The sequence below is a fragment of the Drosophila sechellia genome, chromosome 3L (genome assembly GCF_004382195.2).
Source record: "Drosophila sechellia strain sech25 chromosome 3L, ASM438219v1, whole genome shotgun sequence".
NCBI lineage: Eukaryota > Metazoa > Arthropoda > Insecta > Diptera > Drosophilidae > Drosophila > Drosophila sechellia.
In genome coordinates this window covers 832714-851208 of record NC_045951.1, presented here as the reverse complement: position 1 = coordinate 851208, position 18495 = coordinate 832714, and the positions used below count along the sequence as shown (strand labels likewise).

Sequence of the window (18495 nt, the reverse complement as noted above, 5' to 3'; positions counted from 1 at the left end):
ATGTGAATGGATCGCTGCTTTCTGCTTGGTTAGACACCTGTGGCCACTCAGAGGCCTTCTTTTTATGACCAACAACAATCATCCGTTCTGGGTGCAAAGCAATTCCAATTCCAATTCCCAGCTCTTGTACTTGGAGTGTGTGTAAACAATATTTATCAGTTTGCACTCCGGCTCCACCACTCAAAATAGACCAGGCCGACTCATTCGCCCCGTTTGGGTGCAAACCGGGTGCCCTGGTACTCGTAGTCCCAACTCGCACTCAACACCTTGGCACCTGGCTTATCGCACACACGCTACGCATTACGCCCGCGCAAAAGCAAAAGCATAAGCTGAACGCGAAGAGCAGAAAGCAGCGCCTTCTGATAAGCCAAACCGCTGCCAGATGGCCAAGTCAACCTGCTGCGAAGTGGGCCGAAGGCATCTGCCCCTGCGTGGCGTCGTAGTACACAGAGAGAAAACTTTATGCTAACTAATATAGCTTAAGAGTAAATTATCGATATGTATTATTTATGTTGATCTTAGCAAAATTGTTTTAATTCCAATCGATTTTTGAAATTTCTGCAAATATGCCTGATGTTTTCGCTAAGTGCAGCGACTTCCCCGTTATCAGCTCTGATTCCGCGTACGTTGTGACTCTGCGAGTTAACCCCATTGCTCCGATGGCCATGCCCACAAGCCAACAGGTGGTTGCACCGGAGCAGTGGCCAAATAGTGGAGCTGTAGCTCCAGAGCCGTGACTGTCTGGTTGGTTCCAAGAGCCCAAGGTTCATTACGTAGGTTCGTTCTTATCTGGCGTACGTTCTTTCTTTCCGCTTTTTTGCCTTTGCTGGCTTTTAAGTGCGTTCCCCCTCCTCGAACCCACTGCCCCTCCACGCCCCGCTGCCGTGTTAGCTCGTTGTAATTAGGCTGATGAATTTATGGAATTTATATACTGCCTGATATGGTCTGAAGTGCGGTGTGCTTTGGTTTCGTACATTTTCGCAGTGCGATTGCGTAAAAATTAAAAAAAAAGAGGAATCAAGCATTAAGCGAGCAGCAACAGAAAAAATTTAATTGAGTTTGCACTGATTTTTTGAGTTCACTTATGTGTGTATTTGCTTTTGCGCTCGTCGCACGCCTTCCCCAATTGATAAAGTGACAATTTATAGTCCCTTTTAATTGATATCGTCATGCGTCGAGAGCCCAAAATCCCTGATATCTGTTTACATGCACCGCGACTTATCGGAGTGAGAAATGTGCACTTGAGTTTCCGACAGCCCAACACGATCTGTATATCATGTGGCGTGTTCCCGGCTCGGCTTCGATTTCGATTTCGATCGCCCTCCAAGGGTGCCAAAGTCGATCTTGATGGAGCTGTACGCCGACCGGATGTGCCAGAGATCGATCGATCGATCAGAAGTTATACAACAACACCTTGTTGAGGCAATTTTCGATGGGAGCACATGTTGTCTTAACAATGAGAATAACCATTTTAAACGTATCTACAGTTTTACAAAGGCCTTCGATAATATCATATGCCATCATAATGGGCAATTGTAGATATCATGCATTACAGTAGATGAATCCGGCAACCGGATGTCCAATCTTTCGTTCCTGCCCGGTCAGCAAATCCAGTTGGCTAAACAATTCAATTTGAATATCTCAATGGAGTGACCAAACTGCTAACGGCTGCGATAAGTCGCGTAACAAATTTCTTTCAATTAAAAATACTCGGACGGCATTTAAAAAGCCATTCCGGCCGCTTTGGTCCAGCTACAGCTGTATATTTATATATATATATAAATAATTACCTACGACTGCATAAAGATAAAAGCCAAATTAGACGCTAATTTCCAGGCTACAACAAAGCCGGCCATAAAATGCAAGCGCAAATTGAAATTGAAACTGTAGCAGGGGCTTTGGCTTTGGCTTTGGCTTTGTGTTTTTTCTCGACTGGGGGAAACATTTACGAAATGTTTTTTCGCGCAAATAACTCAATTGAAATGCCAACGGAACTGACACGCAGCGACAAGAAATTGAAAAAATTAATGTTGCGCCAGAGTCGAAAAAAATAAACGAAAAACAATTGAAAAGGTTACGGCTCGCAGTCTGGGGAGGCATTCCAGCAGATCGAAACCGAAACCGAAACCGAAGTCATGGGCTAATTACAAAATGCAAAGCCGAGTGGCTAATTGATGGAAAAAAGTAAAAAGTCGATCTCGAAAGGAAAGAGATCGGCGCCACGAGAGTTGGATTGAAGTAGCAACAGCAACAGCAGCCGAAACAGCAGCAGCCGCCACATCAACATCAACAGCTGGCTTTCGATTGGCGCAGGTGCAGCTGCCTGGCGCTAAGCTCAAAACTGAAAACTTAAAACTGAAAACTTAAAACTGAAATCTCAAGCTCAGAGCTGGGCTGGAATCGAAGTCGCAGCAAAAGCAATAGCAATGCAAAAGCAAAAAGTTGCAGCTCAAACCAAAACCAAAAACTGACGTCGTCGCTTGGCACACAGGTGGCTCGAGATTGAGCGGCCGGCGGGTGACTCACGTGTATTTAGTAGACTCTGGCGTAAGCGTATCGAAAACAAGCCAAAGCCGGCCGAGAAACATGTTCGAACCATTGATACCCCTTGATGCAATGACTTCATCGGATTTTGTAAGTTCTATTCCGAGTATCTTCTTGAACTATGCTAAAACAATCGTAGTCGATGCAGGATCTAGTTGATTGGTAGCATATCGAAGGAATCATAGTTTATAATAATGTAGGAAAATCTTCCAGATACAAACACTATACACTCGCCATCGATGTTGCCTGTGGGTAGCTTAGACATATAGCAATTATCGCAGTTGCTGGCAGGCGGCTCCAACTCAGACTTGCCCCCTCTCATTGTTTGCTATTTGCTTTGCATTAGCCGACATTTAAGCACGGCTATCGATTTAATTTGAGCCCCGATTCGATCCGACAACGGCCTCCCCCGCCAACTGAAAAAGACCAAGAGGAAAGACCAAACTGAGAGGACCAAACTGAGGGGAAAAAGCGCAGACGGAGTCCGCGGTTTGGCAATTTGTTAACTGCACCTAGCCGAGCGCGCAGTTCTCGTAAATCTTGGCCCAGTCGGCAGGTTGACAGATTCGTTAAATTTTATAAGCCACCTCCTCCGCCTCCACGCTCCTCCACACTCCTCTTTGCCCAATAATTTGCTCTCCGATCGCGTTGCGTTAAATGTCGCCGAATTTCGGGGAGGGGAATTTTGGCCAGCTTTATCGGAGCACTGGCAATTTCTGAAGTTTTTATGAGCGCAGCGGTCAAAGTTCACAGTCGCAAATTAAGTGACGGCTCGCGCGACTTGGGGGCGTTGGAAAACGCGTCGTGAAATTGATATGATCGAATGCAAGTTTAGTTTTCAACCAAAGATGAATTTTTAAAAAAAATGGATCCAAGCGAATATATGGGCTCAGCGTATAATATTATCGTTGTTTTGAATTCAAATAAGTTCTCTCCTACTTCACTTATTTTATTTTTAGTGTTTGGTAATTCATAAGAATATTTCTCCACACTGTGATGTTAAGATACAATATTATGATGTACGGATTCTTCACTTAATAAATAAATACTAATAATAATAATAATAAGTTCTCAGAAACTGTCTTCTGAAATGAACATTTGCTATTTTCCATAGAAAAAGCCCACGAATAAATACACAACATGGGAACATGAATTTTTGGAATAGTTCAGAACTCTTGGATTCTTAAATCTTCAATTCAATTCAAAGGAGCTCCTAATTTTTGGAAAACTTCTGGCAAGGAGATGTGAAAATTCCATGGTCACCTTTAACCCAATTTGTTTAATCCCTCCGATCTTTCCACCGCAAAGAATGCTGATTGAATGAAAAATGAAAATGAAAATGAAAACGAAATCCATTAAGAACTCGTTGACTCTGACAAATAAGCTAATTTCGAACTTAAGATAACCACGCCGGCGATCAATAATATGGAGGCTCCCACGCTGGAATCGCCGGTGCATTCATCAAGGTTTGGAGAGCGTTTCCGCTGGCATTCGCAGCTGCCAAGACAAATTGGCTGCTCATCAGCACATAAATTTTAAACAACAAGCGCAGTTGTTGCTTTTCTGTTGTTTTTTTGTGCTTTTCGCATATTTTTTGCATTTGTTTTTATTGCATTTGCAACGGCAACCTTCAAAGCTTCAACATGAACATGAACACGAACGTGCGCTGCACTTTTCCGCAATGCAACGCCGCCGCCGCCGACGGTAAATCAAGTGTAGAAGGTGGGAGCGGGATGGGGAGCTCCAAAAAGAGACAGAGCTACATCAAGAGTAGGAGACAGGGACAGACAGCTGAAGATGCTGGCGAAAAGAGAGGGAAGATCGCGAGGATGCACAATAAGAAATAACTTCATTATCGCAGTTTAATTGCTTGCATTCTATTGAAATCTCTGAAGAAAATGCTGATTTTCTTATTACTGCATAAGGCATTGACTGTGATATGAGTATATATAGTGAATACCTCATTTCGCCCAGTGTAGACTCAAACTTGAGGCGTGGGTTGTCGGCAGGTGCGTTCCAGAAATGATTGACTGACTCAATGACTAACTGACTGCATGACAGACAGACAATGACATTGCAATGCCGCCGCCGAGACTTGCACAACAACAATAAGCCAGCGAAATTGGCTTTTAATTTTTTTGTTTTGCTAAACTACTTAACGAAAAAAAGTACAACTCGACTAATGTGAAATATGCAAATTTCCAGATAGATAAACAAAACAATTAAGGCACGTGCTCCCGGGAAACAAGGCTGGTGGCCCCCGATGACCATAAACCCATCGCAGCTGACAGCTGACAACTTTATCTTTATCAGAGATGATGTTGTGCATCATCCCTCAACCCCCAACCCCTCAGTCCTCGATTCCATACATCTAGATCCCTCAATCCCCGAATCCCTCACCTTTGCAGGCGGAACACGTTTCGTCGCTCAGAAAAGTCTGCTGGGAAATCTGCGAGTTCTTAGCGCATCTGAATAATTCATAACTCCGGTTGAGCCTCGAGTTGGGGAGGTGAGGATGGATAATGTGGATGATAAAGCTTTTAGGGGTTGTCCATTTAGTCCAGGGTGTCGTGGCAACAAGATTGCCATATGTCGCATATGCCTGAGATGCGAGGAGTGAAAGAGCTAAAAGTGTTGCCACAACAGCGACACGAGGCGTATGCGTAATTCAAGACCTCTTCGCTCTTCTAATTGAGTTGCAGTCATTCTCGGAGGACAGGACCAGAGGGGAGCGGGGTGTGTGTCTTATTGGGTTACCATTCGGATGCAGCCAACGATGAACCGATTATGACAGATGGCCGGTCGTTGCCAAGTTGCCAAGTCTCAAGTGCCGCGCCAAGGATGCACTCGCAAAAATATTAGGATATGTTAGACACGTGTGGAAAGTAAAATAATACATCATATATAATAAAAACATAATTACATTTATGAAAGTATTTTTTGAAATATGGAAAGTAACGTAGCCTTTATGTTAAAATAAAGTTAATCCGAAAGGTAATCTAGCTCTTACCGGAATGCATAGAGTCCACAATTGTTTTCGGTGCTCTTGCTGCGCTTTTTGGCATGTGGCATAAACAGCAGCTTCGAGCAGCACTTTCAACTCGATCTCAGCCACATGTTATGATTGGTTCGTGGGTGAGTTGAGTGACTCACAGTACGTGCTACCGTTCGACAGCGCAAAAAGTTATTAAATTTTTATGCACACACATTCATTTGCGCGGATATGTTTCCTTTAACCCCCAGTTTTTCTTCTTTTTTTCTCAATCCTTGGGGACCGTTCACCGTAATGGATGAAAGGGTTAAAGCCGCTCGATCCCAACACGTGTTGTACGTGGCCGCCATTAGCGTAAACATTTGCAATGCGTTCTTGAGTGTCTGCCAAATTGCAGTCCGATATTATGTGAATAACTAGTACACATTTCTGTTGATTTTCCTTTCGTTTTGTGCTGGGTCAAAAACTTAATAACATGGCCAATTTTCCGAGACATGGAAAAGTCAGAGGGTGATTTTTGGGGAGGAATCGAAGGAGGCTTGGGCAAATTGAGTTTGGTTTGGATGAGATGCAATCATGTAAGGGATCAGAGGTTTAGTAAAGATGGAATTTCTAGATTAACAGATTACAAAAGTTAAATGAAAGTAACGGCTTATCTATCATATCTTGCAAGGATTTTTTAATTTAAGATATTTTAACTTTATCATCAATTATAAATGAAAAAACTTGTTTGGCTGGGCTGGTAGTTGATCGATATTAATTTTGAAGTATACAATCAATCGATTCGCTTCGCTGACCCAAAAATGTCGTGGAAATTTTGCTCACTAATTGCATAGCGAACGCCCATGGTGATGACCCAGTGAAGTCGGTGCCAACGAAAACATTTGGCAGAGATATACGATCAAAGCGAACTGCGACCAGAAGTTCCAAATGCTGGGTAGACAAACTGCAGTTAATAGCCGTTTTTCTCAGTTCTCCATCTATATGAGGTGGAAACGGGGCTACAGATGGGAGGTGCCATTCAGTGGACGCTGTGGCGCATCAACGTCAACAACATCATCATCGTCATAGACGTCGGAGAAGGGAGGTGCAGTTGATGAGGTCAACCTACTTCTGTTTTATGCACTGAGAAAAATGCGTGTTTCAGGCTAATAAAACGAAAGATTAACACTCAGTAAAAACAATGAATCAGAATAAAAGAAATGAAAATTATGGTCACACGTTGCATGTGTTATGCAGTGCTTGTTATGTTGGTCACACTAATTTCGGATAATTTAAATAAAGAATCTGCAAAAATTGCATAGGCATTTTGTTTAGTGACTGCACCACCGCAGCTGCGACTGAAAAACATCAATCAAAGGCTGAGCTTTGTATCTGTGTTGGTGCGACGTCACATCTGCGATCTCTAGCATTATCAAAGCGCCACCTACTGGCCATCCGCCCCTCCGAGACCCCTCCCCCATCACGTACAACTCGCCTTCAATGAAATATTCACACACAAAACGTTTTCATCAAATTTACGTAACGCTAAATTCGAATAATGAACATCTGTGCAAACAGTCGAGTGCGATCTGTGTGCCCCTAAAAATGCCTCCCAATTGGCTCGCGAGCAGCAGATGCGGAATGCGCCTCGGACTTTACTTTACCCGCTGTTTCCCCCTCGAACCCCTCTCATTTTTTTTTATCCCTCGACGGTATCCGCTCCGTTCCCATTTCCAGCCAGCTGCCCATTCCGTCCGTCCGTCCGTCCAATCCATCCATCCATCCGTCGCTTTGGCGTGCTAATGAAATCGAGCGCGTTTATTTGTTTATACGGCATTTGTCAGCAAACTTAGCATATGGACAATCCGACCCTGATATGATGAATGATTCAGAGTGTTTTGCAGGGCAAGATTTAATTACGAACTTCAAGAACGGCTAGATGATAAGCTTGAGCTTGAAAGACTGAGGATGTAAATCTCGTGGCTTACTGTACTCAATGATGCAAGAATTAACGTTTATGATATATGAATATGAATTCGTTATATTCAAGATAACCACGAAATTCGTAAACTTTTCTCATCCACAGACTTTACCGTACCTATACCCATATTCCGTTTCATTCGCGATGGTAATTGAAGCCCGTCGTGTGTCTGAATTAAGGCAAAGTTGTCGAAATGCCGTCTATTCCACCGCCTCAGTAAAGTGTTTTCTATATACATATACTTTAGCTGACGTTCTGAGTTGGCCACCCGCGTTGATCGTCAGCAGTTGATTGGTCGGTCCGTCACTCAAATTAGCTTTATGTCGCCGAAGCTGATCGAGATCGGTATCGGAATCTGTATCTGTATCCGTGGACGTGGCTGCATAGTATCTGTATCTACGGATCTGTGACTGTGTCGCCTTAGAGCTGCCAATGCAAATTCTCTAATTGTTTATTAACAATTGCCGCCGGCCAATAGTTAAGCAATTAAAAGGCACAGACCCCGGTAAGTTAATGGTTACTTCGATGTTGTTTCTTTACGATTTTCCTGAGTTTTATTTTGGAGTTGGAGCAATTTGTCTGCTTTGATTTTGAGCTCGCCACCATTGTTGTGGCTTGTTGTAGTTTTCGCCGTTTTCGATTGAGTTTTCGGTTTCGTATTAGCTCGGGGATTATGTCATGCAATTAACAATGGCATATTGTAGTGGTTGTTGTGGTCGCTGCTGCATGTTGCTCGTGTGCCTGCTGCTGTTGCTGCCGCTGTTTTCCTACCGTTTTTGGCTCTGAAAATTTGGCTCTTTGAGTGCGGATTTGCCCGGGCTCGCTGACTTGTCGATTGCGTGCACTTTGCTGAACTTCTGCGGCCACCTTTCCCGGCAATTGTTGCATGTAATTAACCAACTTTGACATGTCTAGTTATGCGTTGCGACAACAAATTGACGTAAGCGCGTGCGTCAGCATTTGGCGATTCGATTTGATTCGAATCCCCGGGGTTTCTGTTTCAGTCTCAGTCTCTCAGTTCACGTTCACCTCACATCTGCGATTCTGGGCGTGACTTATGCCATATTTCTTGCCACCTCGTGAGCAACAAGGCTGGGCGGGCACGTTCAAATGATGAAAGTGCACCTGGTTTCACCCGCACATTGCGAGCGGCTTACCTCATTACTCGCACATTATGGAAAATTCTCAGCTGGGAAACAGCTTCCGCCGATATGTCATTTTCCCAGGCTATTTCTGAAGAAGTATTTCTCGATAGTATTCCATAGAAAGCCAGTAGGAATGAAACTATGGCAGTTGCTTAACCCAAGTTCCTTTCTCAAAAACAGTGCATACTTGTTTTTAATTATTTCACTTAAACTCCACTTTTGTTATTTATTTGTTTATTTTTAACGCACTCTCAAGAAATGAAAATAAATGATCAAAGTAATTATGTAAATGCAGGCCAATAATTCAAGGCGAAAAGCACTCGAGCGTAATTCAAGCTATAAACCTTAATTAATGGAGTTAATTGAAATATTTCGATCGCAACCGTAATGTAATTTCCATTCCCATGACAAATGCTCGCGTCGAGTAAATATTTGAGCAAATCTTTTTGGCAGCGCGATCGGTGTAAGTGTCCAGTGGATCTCCCGGGCTTTCACGCAACCAAACACCTTAAAAAATGGAGAAGAGGTGCCGAGATGCAGATCCATCCGATTCTGGCCACTTGAGATGCAATATGCAACGCACCGCACTCTGCAATTAGTGTTAAAAGACACAAACACGCCGACACAGACGCCGCAAGCTGATGACGTTGGCCAGATACGCCAGATACCACATACTCCTCAATCCTCACCCAATCCCAGAGCCAGGAAGAGCCACTAATTGGCCTAATTCTCACTTCTTTTTGGGCCCACGCAGCAGTGTGGATGGGCAAGAAGGTGGGTCGAAAGGGGGAGGGATAAAATACAGAGAGGAAAAGTGAGATCCATTGTACACACGGCACTTAAGAAAGTAACATTTTCGGAAAAGAGTTGCTTTCTGAAATATATTACTCTTAATGCTTAAATTATAACCCCTAAGCGCATTTTATCTGAAATCTCTGCTGATTTTCTGCAAGTGTATGAGCTGATCACGCCTGATCCTCATAAATAAACAACACGGCGAACAAGAAGCAGAACAAGCGGCAACATGAGTGTCAGACGGGCGACCGCCCAACCGATATGCAGATGAGTATCCACGAGGATGGGGCTGATGATGGGGACCAGGGCACTGCAATCGCCGCGATCATGTTGCGGGCGGGCTGCGCTGCTATCCGATTGGATGCGATTAATTCCGTTCCGATCCGTTCCGGTACGTGTGAAATGATGTGCTGGGTGGTCTGTTCCAAATCAATTGCTGCCCTCGGAAAAGGAAAGGCCCTCCTCGCGTGATGTTTATTTTGCATAAATGTTGCCCCAAATATCGCAGCTGTAAACACATAACGAACCGAACGCAGTTGGATGGATCTCGGATCCCGAAATCCAGATCCGATCCCAACCCATCCCACCACCGTGATTATGCTGCCTCCGGATGGGCATCAAGCATCTGCATCTGCCCGAAAAGTTTCGGCTGTGTAAATATTTGTTTAAAATTCCGCACGCCTACCACTCCGAAAGAGTGTATATAAAAAACCAAGCCTCAAGTCCCCGAGGGCCACCGATGTCCGTATTTTCCCACTCCATTTGCGGGGACCACCAAAGTTTGCTGGACCGTTGGATCTTTGGAGGGCAATCGGTCGGCTGCAGCTGCTCGGAAAATATGCTAAGTACACCGAGTACAGTGGATTAAGAGCTCTATAGTTTTGTCAACTGCACAACTTTAATTGTAATCTAATGCTGTGAACTATGAAAGAGTCACACCTTTATGACATCTGTTCATTTTTGAAATATACAACTCCCATGTTGATCCTATGATTTGTACGTTTCGAACCACTGTGCAATCGATCGTCTTTGCCGACGTCGTCGTCATCGATGCTGTATAAACAAATCAGCCGCCGGACTGCAAACATTTTATTGGCATTGGCTGGCTGCGCTTTTGTCCTGGCTCTCGGATATAGCCGATATAGCTCTTGTTCTGCTGCTTGCTTTTTATTGACTTTACTCCAAACACTCGGCACTCCATAACGCCCACATTCCCATACTCTAGACCCAGCCCCACTCCCATTCCCATTCGGGATCCTCGGAGGGGATCTTTTTTTCAACACCTTCTTGTGGCCGCATCTGTTTGGCGTTTTTGAATTGTTGTTTAGATTTAGACTGTGCTGCAAGATCTGTTCATAATTTCAATTGACTTGGGCCGCGCAGAGATCGTAAAAATTATTTATGTGGATAGACGAGCGAACACTCGCCGCAGCGGATATTCTTCGATTTCCAGTGATTAATTGCTGCTTTCCACAGCTCCGCAATGCGGCAAAGATCTCCATATCCATATGGCTTTGGAAAGATAATGATTATCATGTTTAGTCGAAGGCACTTTTGTTGAATTTTCAAACAAACTTTGCCTGTCTGCCCACTCGATTTGTTTGGGTGGTATGTTCAGACTCAGAAGTCGAGGATTTTTATTTGAGAGTGGATAGGGATGTATCTTTGCCAGTACGATTGGGTGGAATATGTATTTGACATATATTCGAAATGTTTACAAGCAATGGCGAAGTGTTAGGTAAGCCATTCGCATCCTTACAAATTTTAAACTAAACATAAGCAGATAATAATTGATTACAAAGCGTAATTTATTGTTTGTTGTTTTTTTATTGTCTATTGTTTGTATCTATCAATCATAAGTTTTTAGTTTTTTACAGCTCAATGTTATCCTATAGTAAATGCTTATCATACCATAACTTACATAAATAGTAATAATCGGGAAGTATTCAAAACTTCGTCCGTTTTCCTTTCCCATCTTTTTCAAACGCAAGTCATATGACAGAAATCACCTTTCAATTTACACAACCACATTCTTACATAGAAAAACATAAAGTGTTGTTACAAAAACAAAAGTAACCAAATTGACTTGCTCCAGGTGAGGCTCGAACTCACAACCCCGGCATAGCTCATATACACACAGAATACTGATTATAAGTACCGTGCGCTAACCAATTGCGCCACTGGAGCGATGCCCGGGCGCCGCCAAAAGCTCAAGGAGACACCCATATCCCGGAAAATAGAATATTCCGATGTCCTTTAAACTTTATCCTACACTTTCTTCACCTATCTTCAAATGTAAAGCCACTCTACACCAAGGCAACCCACAAAGGCACTCCAAAGCACAAATAATCTTCCCCTAAGCTTAAGCGTAGTTCTATGTTTCGCAATGGTCTTCACTTACCACAAACTGAAAAAAAACATTCTTTCAAATAGTTCTTATAAAGCTGCCGCCATTAATTTATTTTGATCTTAGTTTAACAATAATATAATTTAAGTTCCATGTATAACTATCTTAATATCCTTACAAGCTTATGGCTTTTAATTTAAAAAGCATTCAATTTGTGAATGCAAGAGAGCAAGGCTCTTGTCCAGGAAAGTAAAATAAAACGAGGTTCTAATCATAACGATATAATTTATATATAATTATAATAATAAATTAATATTTCTGTTGAAACCTAGCTTAAAAACACGAAAGGACTATAAATACAATACAGTGATCTAAGAAAATATTAACCTTTTCCACTGTCAAAACAGTAAAGGGTTGCATTGAATGTTTTCTGAAGAAACTAAACTACAGAAATAAACGACTTAAGTCCACTGAGGGCCATATAAAATATTTTAAAGTTATATTTAACAGTCCTAAATATAAAGTCTTATTAAGAAAAAAAAAAAACTGTATCAAAAAATACATAGTCACCAGCGACTTGCTCCAGGTGAGGCTCGAACTCACAACCCCGGCATAGCTCATACACACAGAATACTGATTATAAGTACCGTGCGCTAACCAATTGCGCCACTGGAGCTGTTGACTGAGCGCCGCCAAATGCGAAACAAGACGCTCGACCCTGAAAATAGAACTTTTGCTCTCCCTAAATCGAGAGTCCTCTCTCACTTTTCTCTCTCCGCGACAAGAAGATGAGGAACGACCCGATTTGGCAAGAGCAAAAAGATATGTTTGTGATTTAAAAATCACATTTCTGAAACGATTGGGTTACAAAATTAGTTAAATTGCTTAATTATGGATTATTGGTTCACTTATAAAATAAGGGTGTTTCGCATTCAAAACGATTTTTAGTTGATTGACTATAGAATTTCCAAGTCAAAGTTTGTGAAAAATTCAATTCATCTCGCGGTCCATATCGCTCTCTCGCTCTCTGCAAATGTTTTTGGCGGAGCGCAAATATTTAAATTTTATTGTTTCGGTGATAAGAAGTGAACAAATCTGAACAACGCGAAATTCTGAGTATCCGAAAATCTGAAAATGTGCCAAATGAGTCAACTTTCGTAATACTTGTCGTTTAATTAGTATTAAATGTGCAACCTCATACAGAAACGAAAGCGAAAGCCAAGCCCTCAGAATTATTAATATGTATTAGGTCAATGAAAAGTGAATTTGGTCTCGATTTTACTTTCAATTAGCAATGGATATAGCCCGTTAAATAATGCAAATGATTGGCTTTTCACTTTCGTTCGTTCGCTATTTAGTAACACATAGAACAGGTGTGCCGATTACGAAGAAGCCCGTGAAAAATACAGCTCCGTATTTAGTACCGACCCCTAACCATTCCCATTACCCTACCCCCTGAATTACCAATTCCATTACCATGCCAACAGTCGGTGCAACAACAACGAGAAAGTCACTTACGACAGTTCGATTTCTTTTGAATTTCATTGCAATTGCAAAATCCCAGACACGAGGAAAAACAACAACATTGACAAGTAGTAAAGAAGTACACGACTAAAATGCTCTATAGAATAAAATGAAAATCATAAAGTTATTTTTAAGGCTCTCAACGAATATTATTCGAAAATCGATTGTGTTTTTCCGTTTCCAATTTTAGTTAAATACCAATAAAATCAAGCTTTAGTTAGAGCATGAAAATTATGGAAACTGCTGAAGACCCGAGTCAGGAAATGCAAATGCCGCTAATTACTGAAGCCGTTGCTTTGGCTTTTGATGCCGATGTGGCCATAGTCGCTTCTAACTAAATAAAAAGCATGCAATAACAATAACCATAAAGTACAAAAGGCAATCCCCGTTAGCGACAAAACACCTGAAGCCATGACAAATGACCACCTTATGACATTAATAATCATAATTCAAAAGTTGAGAAAAGGAAAGAAAAACAGCGAGTTTACAGCGGAAAAACTTGGCGGAACAAACCGAGTAAATCCCTTGTCATGTCATGTTGTAATTAAAAATTATTAAAATAATATTTCCATGTGACAGGGGCCGTCTCGCCAGCAGTTAATAATACTACATGGCCCCATAGTATTATCGGACAATTATGTCGCACAAGCCGAGAAGTACAAAAGTGACGAGACTGGGCGACCAACCCAACTGAATAAATTTAAATATACACATGCAAAAGGCGATGTGCCACATACCTAAACAAATTAATGCTCCGTTGTGCAATTGAGATGCTGAGAATTGAACGAAATCAAATTAGAAGCGAGCCCGAGGCAATCAAATCAGTACTATATGTATATATCAGTTCCACCAAGGAACAAACTAGAGCAGCGATTGAGCTCCCAGGCGGTAGTTTAGTGGGAAAGGGGGGGCTTCGAGGAAGCCAGGGTTGCCATTGACTGTCGCCAATGGAACAAAATGAAAAAAATACTACCGATGACAACAAAGTAGGCACAAATTGCAGGCGCTATAATGTCGATCACATCCGAACAATGGACACCAACGAGAATCGAATTGTGGCACCAATGAAAGCGAGTGGCCTCTCGGTAGAATTTAAATATTTTTTTAAGGTGCTTCCATTGAATCATGCAATTGGAATTTAAACTTCAGCCAAAACAAAAACCCAAAAAGTCACAAAAATATTGTAATCAGCAGTATGGAAATACAGCCGCACATGCCGAATGCCAAAGCCACTTTCTCCCGCAGATAAGCGCTGCAGAAACAAAGAAGAAATGGGAAAATCTTGGGTGGGTGCGTACGCAAACAACACTATATATATCTTGGGTTCCCTTGCCCCCGGTAATTAAGATAAAGCTAAACTGCCAGACGGACCAACGCTGGCAAAACAGTGATAAGCTGTGCTTTAAGTTAAGTTAAGTTAGTCATTCCGACAGCATCCACACACTACGGCATATGGTCATAGAAATAGGGATAAATATGTATTTCTTATCCGCTGATTACATTCAAATATAATAAGAGAGAGGAAAAGTATGTATGTAAAAGTACATAGATACAAAGCTTTTCTGCTTCTCACATGATCATGATTGCAGGAGACCGAAAGGTATAATTTATTGTTTATTTACCCAACGACCTATTAGGCTGTCCGCAGCTGTGAGTAGTTATATCGCATATAGCCCACCCCTGCAGCTGTGGGACCTTCTGCCTTCTGCAATCTGCAATCGAAGACTGTGGCTTGGCACACAAAAAAGTGCATTAAGATTACAGCTGGCGACCGTCTGACAGTTGCTGCTGCATTATGGAAGGAGCTTATCAGCTGTCGCTGCACTTGTAGCGCCACTTTCAGTTTCGCTGGGAGACGCAGATGCAGTTGTAGATGTCGATGCAGATGCACTCCCAGATGCATATGCTGTTCGAGTTGCAGTTGGAGCTGGGTGAAAAGCAGAGATTCGGGATGACCAAAGAGGGGGAGGAGGCGTGGGGCCATACGATTGATTATTGACTCAGCTGCAATTGAGCTGAAAAATACTATTATAATAATATAAAAATATTAATAATCCAATTATACGTTCATTTACAACTGACTAGGTACAAGTGGGGGTTTAGTTATTTAGACAACGTAGATACGCAATAAAGTGCCTCAAATAGCTGAGACTTCGATGTAGTAAAATGGCGAATTGATGGCCGATTTCCGTGACGGGTTTTCCCCAGTGTAGGCTTGCATATTTTCCCGGGCGCGCTCCAGGGCAGCCTCACTTAATCACGGATCAGATCATCGTGAATTGTTGTTTACCTTCTCACGCCGGCAATTGCCGCAAGGTACGAAATGAGGCAACTTGCAGCAAAAATGTAAAACGCCTGCGCAACTCGCGGATTTCCACTAAACTTCTCATCATCCTCCGACAGTATCTGTATCTGTCTTTCTCTGTCACTTGCTGGGGACTCTCACTCGCACTCCTACAGCCCGCACTTTGCATATTATTTGCTTCGTTTGTTTGACTTTCTCATTAACTTTTGCTTACTTTGCGGCACTTAAGTTTGTCGATACCCTCGGATTTCAAAAGGTGCATAGGTCTTGCAACTAGCAACTTTTGAACGCTATTATTTCAGATGGAAACTTACCCCTTTCATGTCTTCAGTGTTCAATGACAGCAATTGGAAAGGAAAAGTGCTTTCTGTTTGCTAGTGTATGACTTTTAAAGGGTATCTGATAGTCGCATGATCGTGCCCCATTTTTAGTCACTGGGCCTCTTTGCCCATGTACATTGCTCCGCGGCCGTTGTGTGTGTTTTGCTTAACTGAAAGTTGGCGTCGCAAGATTTGTATGCGCACCTGATCAAACTTCACGTTCACGTCATTTGCTGCGTTGCGTTGTTGTGTCGGTCAAGCGGAGTCAAGTTTGTGGGAATTTTTTCGCTCATTTAGATGTTTCCCCACCCCGACTATATATTTTATTCGGACACTTTTGAGTCTGCGCCTCGACTTATTACTTATCTTGAGTGGCATGATTCTCTGGGAGAATTAAACTCGATTAGCTAGAATTTATAACTGCCAACGGTTGCGAACTACGAAATTTGGCCAAATTAACGCAGTTGGCTCCAAGTCAAGACAAGACCGAAATATGCAAACGAAAGCAGCCAAACCAACACATCGAGTGCATTGCAGGTGTTTGAACTCGATCGTCGATCGTCGCCAGAAAAAAAATAAAGAAAACTTGGAATAATTGGGCGACAGACGCTGACGCCACCGATTTCGCAGCGGTGAACATAAAACACATATCGGCGCGACGGCGGCTCGTGCAAATGCGAAATGCAAAACAAACAGTTTTCATATCGAAATTGTCTCGATAATTAAATGCGTTGAGCGGTAAAAGTATGTCAGCAATACGTCGATTCAAATCGGCGAGCAGGGAGAGCAAAGGGAGCGCAGCGTTATTCGATATTTATCAGGTGTGCCTCGGCGACACTGGTCCAAATCGCGGACTGAATGATAAAAGCTACACCACCGACGGGGCAACAATAATACAATACCATACTAGTATATGGTATGGTATTGTATTATTGTTGCCCCGTAATGTAATATAATTCATTTCCAAGTATGAGTATTTTACATTGCTCAGAGATAATAATGGTAGCTCTCTTTTTGTTGACCAGTGTCGCGCCTTCGACATTCGCATGGCAGGGGGCCTTCTCCAGCCGAGTTCCCTGAGTTCGTTTCTAGGGCGTTGACATTTCGAGGGCGCAGCAATTGTCCAATGTTTGTCCAATTCGTCACCCAGCCGCGGACCAGATCATGTCACTATATGGCCCCCACATGCCCCCCGCCACCCCAGCCGCCTTTTCCGTGCGATTTGAATTTGAGTTTCGTCAACTTAATCAGAGACGGCGGCCCAGTTGGCGCATGTGCACAAGACCCCAGACCCAAAAACAACGAGCTGGTGACAAATCTAAGCCCAAGAGTTGCACTGCGAAAAATACTTCACTCCTCTGAATGAAGTGTTCACTGGAATGCCTTGAAACATATAACTATTTTCAATGAGTCCTCAAAGGTTTTCATTAATTTCAACACAGTACTGAGAATCCCTTTCTCGCCCGCATTTATTTCGAGTGTCGGAACTTGGCAGTGGGGCCGTGCCCATTGTCTTGGAGCGAATGCATCTGCATGTGGGCGTCCCTGGCTCTATGGCTGGAGCTCCACGTAAGCCCCGAGATCCGACGGGTCAGAACGGCTTGGCCAGAAGGGTGTGACAACGTTTGTGGTGACTGCCTGTCGCCTGCTGGCTTCGATCTCTTTCCTATTTTGTTTGGGGCCTTACTTTTGTGTTTTGTTGTGTTTTCGGCGCATGTGGGCTTAATTTATTTTGACTTTTGGCCATTTAACTTGAGATTTATCTGGCCTAAACTATGCGCAAACATTTCCCCGGTGCCCGGCTCGTTGACGCGTGGATTAAATGTGCCAAATGACTGAGCCGGGAACGATTTCTGTTAGCGGATTACTCAATGGGTGTGGTCCGAATGCAACCAAATCGTCCATTTTGTGGGGGCTCTGCACTCTGCAGATGTCCAATTGAGTTGTCAGAGGCTAATTTGCTGCTCCCCTCAAATCAAAAACTCAGCCGAATGAGTAATCATCGCTTGACAGGGGAGAACGATGAAAGAAACTGGAATTGTTAATGCAGTTTTATACAACGAGATTTTAATGCTGGATATTACCTGCGCCTTGAGCTCCCTTAAAAACCTAATTTACCCCGAATGCTGGGAAAGAAATACTTTAATTGGCATAAACAAGATCTTGCCCATTTCCGTCTTTATTATTGATCTTTTAACGGACAAATATAATAATCCGATTATATACTTCCGTTTTCGTGAAAGAACTATCAATGCAATAAGGTCAAATATGTTTCATATTTTACAAATCGAGAGCAAATAAGGAAGTATTAGGTAAAGTCAAGGAAATGTGTCAAAGGCTGTATATTTCGTTCAAAAAGGCGACTCTGCAAACTGATTAAGACTTCCTGTTCCGGTTAGTCGATTTTATGTCATTAATATTTAGCATCCAACTATTAAGCCTATTCAAAAAACTATTATTTTTTTAGAGAAGAGAAGAGTTCTAAAGACAAATCTTCTCATCCCCTTCGGTGGAGTATTTTTCCAACAATTAGAGAGGCTTTGTTCCCGATTCAAAACAA

At 42.6% G+C, this 18495-nt stretch overlaps 2 non-coding genes across 2 annotated transcripts; both read right to left on the bottom strand.

Moving 5' to 3' along the window:
- Positions 1 to 11526: 11526 nt before the first annotated feature.
- Positions 11527 to 11626, bottom strand: Trnai-uau. Its single transcript has 2 exons — positions 11589 to 11626; positions 11527 to 11562 (listed from the first exon to the last, which is right to left on the bottom strand). It is a non-coding gene; the product is annotated as a tRNA-Ile (tRNA).
- A 738-nt stretch (positions 11627 to 12364) lies between these two features.
- On the bottom strand, positions 12365 to 12462 carry Trnai-uau. Its single transcript has 2 exons — positions 12425 to 12462; positions 12365 to 12400 (listed from the first exon to the last, which is right to left on the bottom strand). It is a non-coding gene; the product is annotated as a tRNA-Ile (tRNA).
- Between the last annotated feature and the right edge of the window lie 6033 nt (positions 12463 to 18495).